The following is a 7,643-nucleotide window of genomic DNA, read 5'->3' on the forward strand; positions in this document are numbered from 1 at the left end:
TGGCCTTGAACTCAGAAATCTGCCTGCCTCTGCCTCCCAAGTGCTGGAACTAAAGGCATGTGCCACCACTGCCCCACAAAGGCATTTATAAACAGTTCATATTTAGCGGCCTAAAAAAATTAACAACAAAGATACTGCCTTATCATGACTGTGTTCACTTAATTATCTTAATGTATTTAATTTTATCCTTAAATTTTTGAGGTGCTAAATATTAAACCCAGGGCCTTAAGCACACTAGGCAAGTGCTCTACCACTGAGGTGACTCCCAGCCCAACAACATTTGTTCTTATTTATTTATTTATTTATTTATCTTTGAGACAGGGTTTCTCTGTGTAGCCCTGGCTGTCCTGAAACTCACTCTGTAGGCCAGGCTGCCTCTATCTTAGAGATTCCCCAGCCTCTGCCTCCTGAGTACTGGGACTTGAATAGTGCTGGCCAAAATGCTGAAACAGGAGTGTTCTGCTTCACAGAAGGCCTGGATTGCTCTTTATCCATCTACATGGCCAGATTCATTCATGTCCCAAGGCAAATGTGTTCATGAAGGATGATGCTTTAAGGGTTATTTTCATCACAGTGACACAGTACCAGAGAGACAGTAACCCAAAGAGGAGACGTTTACTGTGCTCCTTGGATGCAGAGCTTCAGACCCTCACTGTCCTCATCACTGTGGGCCAGCGGTGAGGCAGAGGCAGGTCATCAACAGGAGGAGTCTGGGAAGGAGACAAAGGTTGAGTCAGGAAGGGGCAGGGTTAAGATCCATGCTTCAAAGCACACCCCTTGCAACACACTGCCTTTTAAAGCCCCCCCCCTTACTAGTTTGTTCACTTCCCAGTAATGCTGTTGCATTATGAGCCGGCCAAAGGGTCAATGCAGGACTTTAAAAACAAAAACAAAAAACCTTGTACTTGGCTTTTAAAAATTCTGTTTTCTACCTACAGTTTGCTACATATGTGTTTTTCTATTCATATTCTATTACTACCTTTAGGGAAAACAGCACAGTGAGGCATACTGTGTGCTTTCTTATGAGGCATACTGTATGCTTTCTCACGAGAACTGTTTGTTTTATAACAGCACAGACCAGTTTAACCTGATGGACTTTATGGGAAGCAATAAAGAAAGGCACTTGAGAAATGCAGTTATGTTACACCTCAAGTCAAGCTGCCTCAAGTGCAAGGTCAGGTATTCACAGCACAGCTTGCCACTGACTCCCTCTGCTTTTAAGCCCCTGATTAGTGCGTCTGCTGCAATGTCTGAATAAGTGTCACTAGCTTCTTGTGTCAGTGACAGAGTGAGTCAGGGCTGAGTTGCCAAGGACTTACTTGAGTGAGTTGCTGTGTGATAGGTAGCCTATGGATATAATCTTTGTTGGGCTGTTAAGTTTTTATGGATGCATAGGCAAATCTATGTGGTTATTCCTTTAATATGAATAAATAATATAAGATTATATTCTTATATCATAAGGATATTAGGTAATAATATAAGTAATATAATAGAAGTGAGCAATTGACATAAGATTCCAAAGAGATGGGACCATAGCACAGACATCTAAAGGGAAATATTGCATATATGGTCCTTTCAAAGGTATTCATTTTTCCCATGATCATGTGTGGAAGATGTGGGGCTAGCCACACATGAGATGTTTTCAAGATCTTGCTTTCTTTTTAGTTCAGTGCCATATCTCATAAGAATCCTTCTATGGTGTTCCTGTGAACTCTGTGAATGTTTTGGGGTTTGGGTCTCAAGGGGTTCACTGAGGTGGACACGGTCCACAGACAGATAGACAGACAGACACATGACAGAGGAAATGAGGAGAGCTCAGGTTCACAAGGCAGAGTTGGGGGCTTTTCTTCCTTCCTCTTCAGAGGGAAGGGGAGAGGTCCATGCCCTGTGGCTGTCGAGTACAGGCTGTGTCTAAAAGTAGGAAGTGTGTGAATAGGAAAGGAGAGGACTGGCTGGAGCAGAAAGGGGGTGAGAGAAGGTGTGAAAAATGACCAAAATATGCTATATACATGAAAAAAATGATCAAAGCCTTAAAAAGAAGTTCAAGGTAGCGTGTGGCTGTATGGTAGGCTTAAGATCAGCCTGGGTTACATAAAACCTGGTGTGTCATAAAACACAGGAAGAATGAGAGTGGAAAGAAGATGGGCTGGTTCCCATCACCTCCATCATCAAACACTGCCACGCCCACGCATCACTGCATGCACAATGGTAAGACCTAATACCAGCCCCAACCATATTCCAATGGAACTAAGCCAGGGACTAAACATTTAACACAACAGCCTATGGAATCATTTGTGTAGAAATTCTGTCTTTACACGTTAAAGTGTTCAGTTCTATTAGGCAAGTCCTGGGACTACCCTGGACCTCTGCTCCCATGGTGGGTTTCTCTCCACATTCAGCGCTTAGTTCCAGCAGCACTCTGGGCATCGTCAGAACCTGCCAGTTGTGGTGTTAATTTTGTGTTCTGCAGCTTTGCTGAAAATGTTTATTGGTTTTCTGGAGGAGTCTTTGGAGCTCATTTATTGAATCACATCCTCAAATAAGGACGCTTGGATTTTTCCTTTCTTATTGTATTCCCATTATTTCCTTCTTTTGTCTTGGTGATGTGACTAAGACTTCAAATAAAATATTGAATGAGTGGAGAAGTGGACACCCTTGTCTTGTTCCCAATTTTAGCAGGAATGGTTTGATTTTTTTTCTCATTTACTATAATATTGGTTATTGGCTTATTATTACAGACATTATTATATAAGATATGTTCCTAAGGACTTGAGTTCAGTTACTAGTACCCACACTTTTTTTTTTTAAAGACGCAGTCTTGGTGTCACAGTTTCTCAGTGACAGGCCAGCCTGGGTATGTGGTGACGTGCTGTCTCAGAATCCCCCTCTAATATATAATCCTATCTTGTCAGGGTGCACAGAATATGTGACAGCTGAGTGCCCGGCCCTGCAAGAGCATCTGTGTCAAGAGTGCATCGCTCCAGGCACTCTGGTGAGGAGGTGACAGGCCCACAGTGAGAGCTGAGGGTGGGAGAAGAGCTGTGGCTGCTGTGTGGCCGCAGCAGGGCTGCTGCTCTCATGAGCTTTGTGCACTATAGAGCTGGACTAGAGGGCCACAGATCCAGGGCCAAAGGGACCCTCCTTAGGTGCTTTCTCCTTGAGCTCAGAAGGGCAGGGTGGGACTCACCACGAGTTGGGACATGCTATTGGGAGGAGGAAGATCTAGGTTCAAGATGGCACAGAAGGAAGTCCATGGTTCAAGGTCTTACACCTACCTTCAACATGAGGGAGGTCTTAGCCAAGGTCCCAAAACTGAGCCATGTGTGTGGAGAGGGGAATGGCGGGAAGTTTTTACTTGCCTCACTTTCTAGGTCTGCAAAAGACAGTCCAGAGAATGAGAATGTGGGCACCAGGAGGAGGAAAGGGCCAGGAGGACCAGCACCTGCAGGTATTGTGCCTCAATGCTATAGACATGTGTGTTCTCTATAGGCATCCCAATAGCTGCCTGGTGCTTGTGGTGAATACTGGGTCACAGCATAAGTTTGAAGGCTTGCACACAAGCTGGACTCATTGGGGAGTTTTTCTTTTCCCTTCATGCCTACACAGTGAGATATCTGTGTCCAAAGTTCTGACTTCATGGATCTGAGTTCCTGGATGCACTCAATAGCACCGAATAGACACAAATACACATTTATACACTATGTAAACATTTAAAATTAAGCTGGCAAAATGTAGATCACTTGCCCAGCACTGGTGAAGTCCTGGGTTCCACCCCCAGCCAACACTACCAGAATGCAAAGTCACCAGTGTAAAAGCAAAGAGAGTCTGAGCCTGAAGCTCCCATTGTTCAGGGCGCACCTGCTACTTGCTACATTGTGTTTCTTTTCCTGACTTACCTCCCCATTACCATTATCTGAGACACCATGCTACACTGCCTAGTCTAAGTCTGAAATTCTGGGCCCAAATCATCCTCCTGCCTTAGGCTCTAGTGTACTGAAATCACATGAAGGTCAACCCAGACCTTAAGAGAGCAGGGGAGGAATAAAAGATGAGATAAAATGGGGGAGCTGCCTGTTCCGTTGGGAGTTAGAAGGCACGCAGTAAAGAGTCACCTTCTCCTCTCCCCAGCTGCCCTCCCTGCACCTTCACCAGATGCAAGCTGGGGTGACTGTCTGGGCCACACCAGCAGCTTCACAGTGGGTCAAAAGTGCATCTCTGCAGAGACAGAGAAGGGAACAGACACGCAGGCGCTGGTCCTGCCTCCTCACCAGGAAACAGTTGAGATCATTTCCTCACAAGGACCCTCANGTCAAACCCTTCTTGTTCTCCAGTGGGCCTTCATAGCCATGAGTCAAAAGGAAATGCCAGTGCAGGGCCCTGTGTGTGCTTTGACCACAGAGGAGCTGCTACTCAGGCAGGGCTGGGAGCCACAGCACAGGACAAGGACCAGAGANGCCTGGACTAAGCTGTGTGCACAGTGTAAAGCTCCACAGTATCGTCTCCCCATCTGCTGAGGGCCAGGCTGGAGAGAACTCTGTGTGCAGTGAGTAGGGAGTCAGCCCATCTTCTACACAGTGAGCACAGGACACGTGCATGATGAGGTCTATGTGGAAAACTTGGTTCTAAGTCCATCGTATATAGTGACTTGTCTTTTAGAGAGAGGGTCTCATGTAGTCCAGGCTGGNCTTGAACTTGCTGTCATGAAGGATGGCTTCCAGTTCTGCTTCCAACTCCCAAGTTGGGAATCACACTGATGGAGCCCAGGCAGGGTCCTATGCAGTGGCTCCAGTTCCCACAGCAGCCCCACGAGGGTCTCCTCTAGCTACTGCCATCCCACAGAGGAGAAGCAGACACGAGAAGCTGGCTCTCCCAGCCACACAGACTAAGATGGAGCTGACCCATCCCCTTGTCTGGCACAGCCCCATGAGGTAAATTGACTCTCTGATAGCAAAGACTGTTTCTAAAGCAGATAATGTAGGGACTCTGCTGTTGTCCAGACAGATGGACAGGTCCAGAGCACCTGTGCAGAAGGCTCTCAGAGCTGGGATAGCCAAGGCTGAGGGACATGACTGCTCAGGTGACTTTTCCAGAGGTGCAATGGAAGGTGCACAGACAGTGGTGAGGAGGATGAAGACTGCCATCCTGAGATCTGCAGAAGATCTGAGAGGGAAGACTGCAAGACAGTCAGGGCTTTGGGGAGGCTCAGAAGGCAATGGAGGGCTGAGCAGAAGGCAATGGGGGGCTGAGGAGAAGGCTCAGTCAGTAAAGTGCTCAACTTCAGGACCCTGAAGACCTGAGTCTGGATCTCTGAATTCCATGGAGAAGCCAGGCACCCTGATTAACCTGGCCCATATGGCAACGTTTCTGGCCACTGAGAGACCTTGTCTCAGAAATTGGAAGGTTCCTGAAAAACATCATTCAAGTTTATCCTCTGACCTCCACAGCTCTCTCTATTGGGTGTGGTACAGGCACAGAGGTAGGGATGGTCTTGGGCCTGATTGGTCAAGAAGTGTAGCACAGAACTAGTGTGTGGAGTAATTGGGAGTGGGGCAGGACACGGGTGTGGGGACACTTTCTTCAGATCTGCCAGCTGCCCTCATCGGGAGTTCCCGATCAGTGTGAACTCTCTAGTACCTAGCGCAGGAGTGGAGTCGCAGAGCTGAAGATGGCAAGCCGTAAGGAGAAAGCGAGTGGGAAGATGCACATGAGAGAGCACTGCATGGTGTTCTCAGGCTGCTTCCACTGGCCATGGGTTACCACAGAAAAATTCCAGTCCTCCTGTGAGATGACCCCAGTGTTGTTTTAGTCAGGGAGGCCCGAGGCTTCCAAAATGATACAGGCTAGTACTCTTTCTATTGGTTACCACCAGAAATAGATAAGACCCTACTGTCGAGGACACCACATCTTGGTCTTGGCACATAGAGAAATCAGCTGAAACTGACTGGTGAACTCCCTCCCTACTGCCCAGCTCTCCCTGTGCAGGATGGTGGTGTGCACACTGCCGGGAGAAGACAGTCATCAGTGCTCTGTGCAGCAGTCCATTCTGTATGCTGCAGTGCCCACCTGCTGGGGACGGTATGCCCAAGAGTGCAATCATGGCCTGAGAGCTAGGACAGTAACCAAGCACTGTCTGGATGAGTTTTGGAAATTTCACAGGACGGAATCCATGCCTGGTGCTGTAAACCTGGTCCTAAGCTCATACTCTGGGACCTAAAGGCCCAGGGGGAAACTCGAAACTGTCATTTTTCTAAATGCACGTGTTGTCAAAATGCCCCCTAAACGTTTATGTTCATGTCCATAGATTAGTGCTGCTCCCTGCCAAACAATCTATAGCTCTGTGCATGCTGGAATGCATGGAGGCTGGGGAGGAGGGCTGTGACAACCTCTCTTCTGGACAGGAGGAGGCCATTGCACTCATGAAGCTCAGACACTGTGGTTACTTCCACTAAAGCTCCACAAGGTGGAGCCCTTCGGCATTCCAGCATGCACGGAACTATTGATAGTTAATTTGGGAGAAGAGTCATTTTCTTTAGGGGTGTAGAGAATGGGAAGTTGCCTAGGACCTAGTAGGACCCCCAAGCATGTACATGCAAGAAACCACAATTAAACTCAGTGTGTTATTAAAAAACAAAAAAAGGGAGCTGGCAACTTGGCTTCATGGGACAAAACCCTTGCCAGCAAGCCAGACAAGCAGATTTAATCCTGGGAATTGATGAAGAGCAAAGTAACATTTAACAAGCATTGAATAAGCCTATGGATTCCATCCTTTGTTACTTCTTTTCCCCATGTTACTGGGGATGGAATCCAGGGCCTCAAGCATGCTGAGCACATGCCCCTAAGGTGTACCTTAGTCTTACTTCCTTCATCCCGCAACAGCCCTGAAAAGGACATAGTACCAGTACCACCAGATACCAGGTAAAAGGGGTGGGAAGGGTCCGTACTCTTACGGACAGTAAATAACCAGGTTGCAAACCAGGGAAAACCCATTCCCACTGCCCTCTGCTTCCTAGATACACGGTCATTATGGATCTCTGGAAGGTGAGTGATGGGGCTGAACTTCCAAGTGTGGTGATAAACCTATCAGCTCAGTGTCCTGGCTGGGAACCTGGCCTTCATTTCTTGTACAAGGATAGGTATGCAGAAGAGAGGTGTGTCCTGTTTGTGGGAACTGAACTCTCTCAGTGGGCAAAATGATATTTCTTTCAATCCAAAAGGTGTCAGTATAAACACTCCAATTCTGAAATAAGAAAAAGCAGATGTGCAGTAGGTAGAGATGCTCCAAAGTATCCTCCCCCACTTTTCCATCTTTTCTTCCTTCTTTCTCTTCCCTTTCCTTCTCTCTCTCCCCTCCTTCCTTCACTCTCTTTCACTCCTTCTGTCTCTTCTCCCTTCTCCTCTCCTCCACACAACTCTTCCTTCCTCTTCTAGAGTGTGTGGTCCTCCTTCTGTTCCTAGACATTCTGGTCATCGTCATCTTTGTTCTTCTAGTCCTTGTCCTCATTCTCCTCGTTCCCACACTCGAGATCCTTTCATCCTTTCCTACCTATTTCTTTCTCTTCCTCTTCCTCTTCCTCTTCCTCTTCCCCTTCCCCTTCCTCTTCCTCTTCCTCTTCCTCTTCCTCCTCCTCCTCCTCCTCCTCCTC

General features: G+C 47.3%; 1 long non-coding RNA gene across 1 annotated transcript in view; it reads left to right on the forward strand.

Moving 5' to 3' along the window:
- The first annotated feature begins 3,395 nt into the window (after positions 1-3,395).
- LOC110297126 overlaps positions 3,396-7,643 on the forward strand; it is a 7,633-nt gene continuing 3,385 nt past the window's right edge. The window contains exon 1 of the long non-coding RNA XR_002378251.1: positions 3,396-3,448. This is a non-coding gene — a long non-coding RNA (uncharacterized LOC110297126). The remainder of the gene's footprint in view (positions 3,449-7,643) is intronic.

This window comes from Mus caroli, chromosome 6, assembly GCF_900094665.2.
Source record: "Mus caroli chromosome 6, CAROLI_EIJ_v1.1, whole genome shotgun sequence".
Lineage (NCBI taxonomy): Eukaryota > Metazoa > Chordata > Mammalia > Rodentia > Muridae > Mus > Mus caroli.